This window comes from Tamandua tetradactyla, chromosome 14, assembly GCF_023851605.1.
Source record: "Tamandua tetradactyla isolate mTamTet1 chromosome 14, mTamTet1.pri, whole genome shotgun sequence".
In the NCBI taxonomy this organism is placed as follows: domain Eukaryota; kingdom Metazoa; phylum Chordata; class Mammalia; order Pilosa; family Myrmecophagidae; genus Tamandua; species Tamandua tetradactyla.
The window spans coordinates 60,511,565-60,524,481 of NC_135340.1; the positions used below are offsets into that span (position 1 = coordinate 60,511,565).

The 12,917-nt window shown below is 36.3% G+C and overlaps 1 long non-coding RNA gene and 1 other non-coding gene across 2 annotated transcripts; one reads left to right on the forward strand and one right to left on the reverse strand.

Moving 5' to 3' along the window:
* Positions 1-6,388: 6,388 nt before the first annotated feature.
* On the forward strand, positions 6,389-11,862 carry LOC143655138 (uncharacterized). The gene is made up of 4 exons (XR_013162059.1): positions 6,389-6,474; positions 7,683-7,703; positions 8,212-8,290; positions 11,627-11,862. It is a non-coding gene; the product is annotated as an uncharacterized LOC143655138 (long non-coding RNA).
* Positions 6,715-6,851, reverse strand: LOC143656657 (small nucleolar RNA SNORA2/SNORA34 family). Its single transcript, XR_013162563.1, has one exon. It is a non-coding gene; the product is annotated as a small nucleolar RNA SNORA2/SNORA34 family (small nucleolar RNA).
* Positions 11,863-12,917: the final 1,055 nt, after the last annotated feature.

Sequence of the window (12,917 nt, forward strand, 5' to 3'; positions counted from 1 at the left end):
TCCTGATTTCTGATTCAGCTCTGTCATGGGTCTGGTAGCCTCACATTTCCAACATGACCTGGAATTTGCAAAGGAGGCTGCTGGCTGACTTGGGTTGCCTGGACATGCCCTGCATGCCAAAATCCTCCTCCGTTTCCTTGACTAAGTATGCCATGCTCCCCTTCTCCCCTGGGTAAGTAAAACAACATTTCCACCTGTGGGTAGGAGGGGTAAGGGAAACGTCCGATTTCTATCACTTATGCTTATAATATGCATGTCCTGGAGAGAGGGCACATGGTGACTTCAATTTATACCGAAATGTAAATAGCTCATCTCAGTTAATTTCCTATGAGTAGGCTTGGATCCCTGGGAGGCTATTTGAAAGTAGGGAGAGGAAAAGCAAAGGAGAAGAATGAGGAAAGAAAAGCATGGAGCCATCTTACCCATTTATTGCTCTTTCCAAGGACATATTCTACTCTCCACATAGTGCAGATTTTATCTACCAGTTTCTTGCCAAGTTCAGCATAAAGGAGACTCCAAAGATCTGTGATTCCTGTTGCTTTAGGAAAGGGGATGCCACAATCCATGAAGGGGAAATAGTCCTCCTTAACTACCAGCAACAGGTTTTGGCTTCCTTGCCTTTCAGTAAATGCTTTTGCAAAGGAACAGTAAAAGCTAAGATGCAATAATATTTCAGAAGTTAATGATGGGTGCTGAGGATTATGGCGTACTTTAATTTTAACTGTTGCTTTGCTAATATTTTTATCAAAATGATGAGCAACAGAAAGTGGTACTGATTGGTAAGCAGAGCCAGATCAACAGCTCAGCGCTGTGAGCCTTTCCACCTGCCTGCCTCCAGATGCATTCTCTAATGTCCAAGTGAAATATGACAGCCAGACATTCCTTCTAACAGGTGAGACGTCTGTTCACAGAAATATCAATATTGTTATCATAATTTCTCACAGAAGTGTAGGTTGGTTGTTCTCAAACTCTGCCCTCTCAAATGTGTGACAATGTTCCAAGGCTAACATGAACTATTAGTCATTGTCAACAGAATAGAAATGTAATAAACCTAATATTAATGCAGCAGATAGAATTTTTATTTTTAGCTTTTTCACCCGTAAGTGTTTCTTAAGACGTTGGCACTTGAAGGCGCCTGTCTAATGATGAATGTTGGCCAATACTTATTGATCACAACTATTTGTGGAATCCATTATAAAATCCTGACTCCACGTCCACAGACCCAGAATCCAACTCATTTTCATCGCAGCCACAGCTACAAACTTGGTCTGAGCCACCAAAAATTATGGCACCGGCCTCCTAACAAGTCTCTTTGCTTCTGCCATTACCACCATAGAGCCTATTTTCCAGAAAGCAGAGTGAGCCTTTAAAAATGTATGTCAGATCGTGTTACCTTTGCTCAAAACCCTGCCATGATTCTCTACTTTACTATGGAGGAAAGCTACAGGCTTTGGAATGGCCATTCCTGACTTTACCTGCCCCTCTTCCCTGCACTCACATTGCTCAGGCCACACTGGCCGCCTTGGCTGCTCCCTGAACATGCCAGGTAAACTCGTGCCTCAGGGGTCCCGGGCCCTCACAATAGTCTCTGCCTGGAATGCCTCGTCCCAGATGTCTGCCTGGCTGAAATTATTACTGCTTTCAGGTCTTTACTCAACTTCGCCTTCTCAGTGCAACCACACTCCTTAATCCTGCAATGTGCCACCCCATCCAACTCCCAACACTCCTTAGCTTGCCCACCCCCCATATCCCTGTAAGTGCTCCAGAAATATTCGTCAAATAAATGTCTGATATGTTCCAAGCACTCTATTATGTTCTGAAGATACAATAATTAACAAGACATGCATTTCTGCTTCTAGTTCACTGGCGGAAGACATATAATTAACAAGAAGACAAATAAAAAACAAGAGATAAAATAACAAATGAAGGATAGTGGAGAAAAACAGCAAGAGACAACGGAGCTGAGCTTGATAGATTTATATGTGTGTGTGTGTGTGTTCGATGTCCTGTCTGCATTACACTGTTATGTTGTCTGCCATTCAAATGGTTCCTCTAATGCAATTCAATACATCAGTACTCACTGAGGTCTCGAGAAGCCCCATGATTTTCCAGTGCCCCATTCCTGAGGACATTTAAGAACTGCCCCTTGATTGTGTATTTCACTTACAGGGAGTTGTGAAATACAATAGAAGACCAAGATCCCTTTTTTCATTCCCTTTTCTTATTCTAGCAGGAAATGTTAGATGGTAATAAATGTGAAAGAAAAAAGTGGGGGGGTGGGCAAGCTAAGGAGTGTTGGGAGTTGGATGGAGTGGCACATTTAAGAACTGACGCTTGATTGTGTGATGATTTTCAAAAAGCTTTCACATGTATTTTTCTCATCTAATCATTACAGCAACCTTCAGCATGCAAGCACCTGTGTTAACTCCTTTACTATGTTCTCCTTCTCCCTGTTTTGACTTTCAAGCCCCAAGCAATGGTATTTAAGGCAATTTTGTAAATTAGGATATCTGCAGGTTCTGTGAGATCCCTACAGGTTTCTCTTGTTGTTGCTGTGGCTGCTACCCTCAGTCTCACTTTTTTTCTTTTTTTTTTTTAGTTTCAGTACCTCATTATGTGTCTTTCTCTCAAACTAAGGTTAAATTCTGCAATATTTGCTAGGAGTGGAAAAAGTGATTTAAAGGACAACATATGTTTTCTTTCTCTGTAGTCAGCTGGACCCAGATATTGGGGTCAGCTACTCTTTCAATTCCAGGGATTTTTATCCTGTGTCTATTATGTAAAAGGCGTGGCTAAGAAGTTGTAGCAGACACAAAGATGAACAAAATGATATTCTTGTTTTAAAAAGTCATAGGCGAGGAGGAGTACCAGTGTCAATCTCCAGTAGTGTGGGATGCCCTGGGCATTTGGGCTCCCTCTGTGTGCATGTGAATGTCGGTGTGTAATGTCGGTGTGTAATTGTTAAATAAACTTTTCATTTTAGAATAGATTTATATTTACAGAAAAGTTATGAAGGTAGTACAAAGAGGTCCCATATACCCAACAGTCAGTTCCCCTATTACTGACATCGTGCATTATTTTTAACTAATGGACCAGTATTGATACATTATTATTAACTAAAGCCCTTCTTTCTTTTATTTTTTCCTAATGTACTCTTTTTCATGTTCCAGGATCCCATCCAGGGTACTATATTATATTCCGTCAGCTTGCTTTCCTAGGCTCCTCCTGACCATAACAGGTTCTCAGATTTTCTTAATTTTCAATGACCTTGACAGTTTTGAGGCATACTGGTCAGGTATTTTGCATAATATCCTTCAGTTGGGATCCATTTGATATTTTTCTTCTGATTAGACCAGATTATGGGATTTGATGAGAAAGACCAGAGTTAAAGTGCCATTGTCCTCATGCTCTATCAAGGGCACATATTAACCTGCGTCCTTGCTGTCACGTTTACCTTTGGTCATCTGGTTGATGAAGAACAGCTGCTGTTCTTCAGCTTCTCCATGTACTCCCTGTACTTTTTTTGTGCCCATTACCTTAACCAAATCAGGACTGTTCGTAGCTTCCTCAGATTTTCTGTCTTAGGTCTTATAATCTTCAATCCCTGTACCAGTTTCCCTCTCTCATATTTTCAAGATTTGATGTAAGTCTTTTTGTCCTTCCTTAGGGTCAAATATTTGTTTGTTATCCACTTGGCGATATGTCGATTGGGGGCTTCTTTTCTTTTGTTTACTATTTTCGTCAACGACTTGGGTTAGCTATGAGATGAAAAACCTTCATTTAAGAGTAATCAGGCCAAGGAGAGTGAAAATGAGTTTTAATGATTACTTTTATATATTCAGAGAACTCTACGACAAAAATAGCTTGATTTCGGGTGCACAGGTGGTTCAGTGGTAGAATGCTCACTTTCCATCCTGGAGACCTGGGTTCCATTCTTGGACCATGCTCCCCTCTCCCCCCAACACACACTAAGAGTAGTATGATTTCAACCTTCAGATATAATGCATGCTCATTGTTTAAAAAATAAGAAAACACAGAAAATTATAGAAAAAAAAGGAAACAAAAATCACCTGTAATTATAAAGAGACAATTATTACTATCAGAGGATTACCTTCAAATTTTTAAACATTTCTATATGTGAATATATTTATCTATGGCTCTACTTATCTTCATTTTTCTTTTGATATCTTGCAGTCATCTTAGTGTATAGCTTTCTATTTTGGTTATTTTACACTCAATATTTTATATGAAGGACTTCCTGCTGTTACTTAGTTTAAAAAAAATTATGAGGATTAATTATAATTTAACCATATTGCTAGTGTTAGGGATTTTAGTTAGAGAATTACTATTTTTCCCTCTCTCAACAATTTTGTGATGATATCTTTGATACATCTTTTAAGTAATATTTGACTACATTTGTAATTCTGTCCTAATTATAGTATCTATGTTAAGCTCATTAGAATTCATATTCTTGGAAGGTGGCTGGTTGTATGTTACCCAATCACAGAATTTACCATCTTCTTTTTTTGAAAACCAAGACAACCAGGCTGGTGTCTCTGAACGGAATGGAATCTAACATATTGTCCTTCCCACTTCTAGTGCAAGAATTTATGATTATGTGATTGTTGGCCACTTATAGATTTTTTTATGGGTTGCAATATTGTATGCACATATATGCAATTGTATGTATGTATTTGTATATATAATAAAGGAATGTAAATTCCTTAAATGTGGATAATACCAACTTAGACTAGGATTCTACAAGATTAATTAAAATTTAAATTCCCTTGATAAATTGGATAAATTATAAGGCTTGATGTTTCAATTGATATCTTCAGTATAACTCACTCAGGAAGAAATAAAAAGCATGGAGCACATTTATTGAGAAAAGTAAGTAGGTAATCTTATTTAATCTTGAATAGAAGCTGGTGTGATTCCTTCAGACAAATTCTATATAAATCTTATTGAATTAAGTCCTAGAATACAAGGAAAAGGAGTCAATAACACATGTTCATCATTTCAAATCAAGCTCTGAAAGGCAGGCATTAAACTATGATGTGATTCTCCCACTACACTTCATGTTGTTTGGGTCTTAACTGCTATTGTGGTGAGATTCGTTTTAATCCTATTATTGATCCAAGAAATTGAGAATTTGGACAGGATCCAGAAGAAATGAGGAAAAAAAATCATTAATAGGTTGACTGGGAACGTCTCTTTTCAATGGGATTATTGAGTTTGGAGCAGGCTGAGGAGAAACAATGTCAGTTTTTGGCTGTGTAGGTGAGACTATGGTATGATTAACTGTGTGTAACTGATATCAGCTTCCACTGAAAAAAAAAGGTAATTTTATGTAACTATGGATTTACTTTGGCCATTGAGAAGATATAGTAGGCTTAGAGACAAAGGCAATTTTTAAAAATCAACTCTAGGATACTTTGTAGCCAGGAGAAGGAAGGCTCACAGCTTGCAAGGCGTGGCACACTGAAATGGGGTGGAATTGCAGAGAAGAATAATGTGCAGACAGGAAGTGATCTCTGACTCTTCCAGGTCACCTGCATTTTAGTTGGCATCACAAATAATGAGGAAACTATCTGCCCTCTAAGTAGTAAGCCTGTCACCAATGAGCCTCACTCCACATTGCTCAGCCCTTTAGTTAGGGGGCTGTTGAATATGGGCCATTGTCCCCTCTGTTATTCTGTGTTGCTAACTGAGCCATCTGCTTCTCATAAGTGTATATTAGCAAGAATTGATTGGAGACTCTTTCCTTTATTTACAAAGATGGCATCTGTGAATTACAGCATAGGGCTTTCAGCTCACGTAGTATAAACACAAAATACGGAAGTCTGTGTATCACACTGATTTAGAAAGAAATTCTACTTTCCTACAGCATAACACGTTACTCCTTTGGAGTATGTTAAGCACTTGGGAGATCTATTTTTGGTCATTGAATCAATAATTCATTATTTGGAAAATTAATAACAAATTATATTACACTATAAATTCGAGTTGATGGGCTACACAGATTGGGAAATTGGGGTAGCTCTATTATTCATCTCTCCTTGGGAATCTAGAATGGAATGCTCTTTGGATAAAAGAATGGTGATACAAATGCAGATTTTCTTAGTTGTCAGGGCCCCACTTGGTCTGGTATTTAGCTCAAGGCAGGCGTAGCACTTCAGGGGATCTCACTGTTCTCTGACTGCAACAGGACACTTCCTCAGAGTCTATTCTTGGACTCGACTTCTGTTATTGTTTCTCCTTCAAATGGTCACTCCCTTAGTCTTCTGGAGTTCCACTGGCACTCGAGCCCATTTCTTTGGTAACCATTGACAGCATCTAGAATAGGAATTCTCTTAGAATTTCCAGGACAATCAGAGGTAACAGAGTAACCGCCAAAGAATTCCTATTTTGCTATTTTGTAATTTATCACATGTGGTTTGTGATATTTTGTTACGGGATATTTAAAATTGGGATGTAAGCATACTGGATTAACTTTCTCCGAATAAGTCCTGAATTAATAGAGAATTGGACTTCTAGGTCTGGGACAACATGTTTTTTGTTTGTTTGTTTTGGATGGAAAATCTTTCTACAGTGTTTAGTGGTGATAACTTTAAGTGCATTATAATTATAATGAAAAAGTCAAAGATCCTTATATTTTAGATTCCCAACTTTTAAATAAGCTACAAATAAATATTAGGTCACATTTGTCAGCAATGATGTTTCTTTCTAATGAATTGACCATAACATTTCCAAAGTTCTGCAGTGGCCAACAGACCATAAGAAGACATTTCTTTAGGCTCCTGCTTGAAACCAACAGCTCCATCAAACTGCTGGCCTTGGTTCAGGGCCAAATGGGGCAATATGTTTTAAAGACTGCTTTTCCACAGTTGTCTCTTGCACTCCATAGATCTTCCAGATAGGTAGGAAAGCTTCACAATATATAGTAAATTAGGAGAGTAACAGGTATTGGGTTAAAACATATCCTAATGACTCACTTACTTGAGGCCACATAATAATTGAGTCATTACTTTTAATAATTTCCCTTGGGAGTCTCTGGGAGTAACCAAATTTAGAATGATGTGCTGTCATACCACTTTTAAGAAACATTTTGTGTGCTTTTTTTTTGTTAATTGGTTAGCAATACCTCAGAGAATGTCATTTTTTTTTATCAATTTCATTGATCATTTTACTTCAAAAACAATGAAAGTGTATTTAAGAATTTCAGATAAGGTCTAAAACAAAAAATATATATTTGGGATTTAGAGCCACCAAGGATTTGTTTTAGGAACAAAACTCTTTCCATGGAGTTACGATGCGTATATTAAATTTGTTTGTCAAGTTACTGAGTTTAAAATATACCAAACTTTTCACAGAGTCTTCCAGACATTTGGTGTCAGAGAAAGCTTCATTTAAAGACAGCCAAATGTTGAAAATGGACACTCTAGTTATTTCCATAACCACCACTTAATGCTTCACTGCATAATTATGCTCAAATTGTTATAGGTTCCCTAGAGGAATTGATTCAGCCTGTACATCTTACTTCTGGATTTATTTCCCAAATTCCTACCAGCCATTGGGGTCTTAGATAATCATCTACTTATTTTATCATCCTCGCCATTGAATCATAACATTTGTGTTTTATTATTAAGGACTAATGGTGTTTTTTTTTTTTTTTTTCACAGAATTTTGGAGTTGCCAAGCAAGTACGTATAATTATTTTCTCTCTTTCCAGGAACTATGTGTGCAATCCAGATAAATTATCAACAGCTACATAGTAATGTTTTTATAACAACTTCATGGTCCAAATGAAAGGATCTGGCTGTAACTGTGATTTACTGAGACTGGTGTTAGAACCCTCACTTCCTTTCATTTACAATTTTTATAAAAAATACCTTGCTAAAATAGCAAATTATAACCTTGAACCATTCTATAATGAGCAGTGGCGTTGTTTATAGGGCAAGACTAAAAAATGATTGCACTGAAGTGCAATTGGATACCTTCTTATTTATGTGAAGTATTTATCACTGCTTAAAATTTGATTTTATCTCTGAGGTCAAGTGAGAAAATTAACCCTTAAAATCTTCTTTGAATCCAGGGCCATTTTGTCATGAAGTAGCTCTGAAACTTCAGGGCTTCTGCATGGTTTTTTTACTTTTTTAATCACCTCACTATGCAAATTGGTACCCAGTAACTCATGTTCTTGCTTCTCAGGGGAAAGGATCTGTGCAGATTTCCCATCTTGCATTCAGGAGTTGTGGCAAAGAATAAAATGAAAGGAAACACTTGAAAGGTCTGTATTCAAAACAGGGTATCTTCAGTTCCATGTCATTCATCCTATTCCAACTTCCCAGTTTTAAGAGCCGGTATTATTGTGAGTGAAGTTGTTGTGTCCAAATTCAGATCTTTCCTCTTAGCATCAGATTTCATTTCTTGTTTCCAACCAGAAATTATAGGAAGATGCATTTCTTTCTTTAGTTTTTAATACATTTTTTTAAATCTAAAAACGAAATGTTTCATTCAGTTATACACATCCTCTGGGCCAACCTCAAGTTGCACCTATTTCTTGACTATTTCATTCATCACTCTAGAATAGCATGCCCCCTTACTAAAATTGTACAATTTTTGTTGTTTTCGTTATGTATTTGAGATCCTGAATACTGGTAGCACTTTACTTTTGTTATCAATTCTTGAAAGTGTATTTGGAAATTGAGCTTTGAAAGTTGACTTTTCTGTTGAAAGGATAAGATGAGATTCTATTCCCAGAGCACCACATACATTACAAAATGGCCAATTATATCTTACTTTTTAGACATAATTCCAATGATATCTTCTCATATTTTCTTGGCTTTTTAATATTTTGTTATTTCCAGGTACAGCTGAACATATAGTTGATAAACTGAGACCCAATAAGCATCTGATTGGGCTGAGTATGCTTATTGGTATTTGCATTTGCTCAATTGCATGAAATATGACTGGTAAAAAACAATTTTACTTCTATTAACACACCAGTTTTGCATTCTTTTGGAAATATATTAGTAGACACCCCAGATGTAAATATTTCATCCTTGACTTATTAAAAATCAAATACAAATATTACTTATAGTTCATACATAATGTTGCTACAACTTTAAGACCTTTAAGCCCATTCATCCCCTCGTGCCCCCCTTTTTTTTGTATGCTGTGTGGTGGGGTCACATTTCATTATTTTTCCATGTGAGTATCTCATTATTGCAGCACCATTTGTTGAATTTTTGTTTGTTTGTTTTTTGGGAAGTACATGGACTGGGACTGGAACCCTGGTCTCCCGCATGGCGGGCGAGAATTCTACCACTGAACTACCCTTGCACTCCCCCACTCTTGTCTTTTGAATATTGTTGTTTAGTATTTTAGTTTGACATGTGTTTAACTAAAAAGACATTACAAGTATATTTTGTATGGTCAATATTCATTCAATGATTCTTTCTCCTCTGCCTTGTTATATTTTCAACTGGGATAAATTTCCATTTGCCTGAAGAATCATTCTTCATTTTCTTAATACATAATTTCTGGCAAGAAAAAGTTTCCCTTAGATTTGCATGTAAAAAATGTGTAATTTTATCCTCATTTTTGAAAAAATATCATTGCATGTAGAAGTTTTAGTTTGCGGTTATTTTCCTTTAGCAATTAGAAATGTTATTCTACTGTTTCTGGCTTTTAGCAAATCTGTCAAGAAAGCTGCTAGTCTTACAGTTGCTGCTTTAAAGGTAATGTGTCTTTTTCCTTTTGCACATTCTGGATTTCCTTTTGCCCTTGATATTCAGTAGCATTACCCTCATGTTCTGAAATGTTTTGTTTGTTTGTTTGTTTTCTGTTTTCCCTCCTTAGAGGTGATTTTTTTCCTCACTGGAGTTATTTGGGTTGAGGTCTTTTATCAGTTTTGGAAAATATTCAACCATTGTATTTTCAAATATTATTTCTGCCCCATTCTCTCTTCTATCTCCTTTTGGAGCTCCAATTATAAGTGTTTTATAGCCATCCAATTATTAGCCTTTGGGATGTGCCCATGTGTCTCTTTTCCTCATACAGTTTCCATTTCACCAATCCTGATGTCTGTAATCTGCTATTAAACTGATGTAATGTGTTTCTTACTTGAAGATAATTTTTAAACTACTCAATTATAGAATATCCATTTGGTTATTTTATAGATTCCAATTTTATATTGAAACTCTCTATCCTTCCATTTATTTTGTGTACCTTCTTTCCATGAACCTACCAACCAACTATGTTGAAGTGCTTGTGTGCTAACCCCAATATTATATCATCTATGGGAACTTTTTGATTGCTGTTGTTATTGTTTCTCTTCTTTTTCTGTGATGTTTCCTGCCTCATTTCATTTGTAATGATTTTTTAAAAAATAGATGCTTGGACTCATGCACTAAAGAGTCTTAGAATATTCTTTGATGTTATATTTCATCAGGGAGAGGGTTCAGTTTCCTGTGTTAAGCAGATAGGGTGAGGGTCTGACCTTCTCAATTAAAGAAGAGATTAAGCTGGGTCAACACGTGGTTGCAGGAAGAGCATGAGGTTTAGAAAGACTCGGTCTAATTATTGTATACTCCTGTTCTAGGCACGTGCCTCATAGGCTTTGTGTTATGAGTCTTTTGAATATCTATCTTCTCAGCCCTGAAAACCTGAAAGAATGCAGCTCAGCCTTTCAGAGTGTCTAGCCAAGCTCTTTAGCCTTCTGCCCCATGAGACATCAAATTTTATTTGAGAGATGGACCACTGATGTGCTTCAGGAAGGCAAAGTACCATAGAGTTTCCGAAAACCTCACTCTCCTTTTAGAAGGCTTGGCCCATCCAACCAGGCTCCACTCAGCACCAGAATTTTGAAGATGTTCTAATGAGTAAACTGGAAGTCCTTCAGCCCTGCATAACTGCTAAAAATTTCCAGATTTCTTTTTCTCATACTGGGCTAAACCCCATTGGAAATCTCTTCTAGGATCTACTCAATTTTATCCAGAAATAGAAGTTTTCATAACTCATTTTTAATCTCAGAAGAGTTTTGGAAGTTCCAACAAATTGTCTGAACATTTAAAGTTGTAACTTTCTTATTCTGGTGGTGTAGAGAGTATTTGTGATAATGAGAAAGGAGTAAAAGAAATATATATGAACTGATAAGATATGATTTCTACACTTGTGGAGGAAAAACTTTTCTTTCTTTCTGTCATGTAAGTAAAATATATAAATCACTAATTCCCTAATGATTCTTCAAGGTTAGAATTTACAATTTTTTTTACTATCAAATAGGATAATTTAGAATAGAATATTCAAGACTTAAGTTTCATGCCAAACTTGGATGATTTAATCAGTGTAATTTTGTTTTTCACCTTTTATCATATTAGTTTCTTTATTTTGGAGAAATAATACCTTAATTTTATGTTCCCTTGTGAAATATCCCACCATTATTTCTTGCTGTAGACCATAAACATAGATTAAATGAAGAAATCCCATACACATTAGACCAAAATTTGTGAAACAGTGGTTTGGGGAACCTGTAAGATATCAAAAAACCAAATTTACTGATATTGTTATTTACAATTGATTAATATGTCATTTTGTATATACTATGCTTCTTTTCTTTCAGATTACAGAATATTAATCACATTCAGGCATTATAGCCATGGTCTGCTGTATGAGAAGGTCTTCCAGACCTACTTAGGTACTGTCTCTACCCGTGACACCCTCCCTGCCCCTCCAAAGAGTAGCTTCAGGACTCTTCAGTGATGCTGGAAAATTTTCCTAGTAGCCCATTTCCTAGCAGCCTGGAAGGAAATAACAAGCAAAAAGGCATATGTCTGCCCCTTATTTTAAATAAAAATATTATAAGAGATGTAAGTAGAGAGATATTTATATATTTTTCTTAAGAAGCTTTCATATTCTCCAACTAAAAGTGTCACAAGGGAAAGAAATTTGGAAATAAAATACGTGGATGATTTTTACAAAGTGATACTGATTTATCATTGAAGTAAATAACACAGCTGACTCAACAACAGCAAAAGAGGACAGGAGGCCTCCCCTCTCTTCCATGTCTGATGCCTATACACATGCTCAGGCCCCAACTGCCGTAGCTAATCCTACTGCAGAAAACACCCAAATTCCCTCATGTGTAATCTGTACCTGGGTCCATCTCTGTGCCCACTTCTGGGTCCATTTTGAATCATTTTGAGTAGGGAGAGTTAGATAATTAATGTTTTCCTATTGCACATGTGGAGGTGGTATAGCACTGGGGTTTATAATACAAGACCTGAAGCCAGGTTGCCTGAGTTTCAAACCTGACTCCATCACCTTGTAGTTGTGTACTCTTGAACAAATTTGCTTATCATAACTCTTTGACCTCAGTTCCTCATCTGTAAAATAGTGATAAAAGTATTAGCCTCAAAGATTGTGATAATTTATTAATTGATATAGGCATAAAATTGGAAAGTAACTGGCAAATATTAGCTATATTAAAATTATAATATTTTACTATGAATAGTGTTTTATAATATGTGCACAATTTATTAAACATCATAGAATATATTATCATTTATACATTTTAGCTTGGCATCCAAGGCTGTCCCATGTATGATATGTGCTTATTCATAGTTGTTAATTATAATAAAATGTCCAATTCAAATTCCAACTCTTCTGAGTAGGAACATAGCTCAGGGTTCACATTTTAGAGACATTCTACCTGCATTGCAATCCTAACTCTAACATTAGTTGTTGTATGCTTTGGGGTTCAATGACCTTATCTACAAAATGATGAAAATAATAACTTTCTTATCATGTTGGTGTGAAGATTAAATATGATTACGACTATCCAGTGACTAGAATCCGATAGGTTCTCAACATTATCAGTACAATTTCATTATCATCATCACTATTTTGTTGTT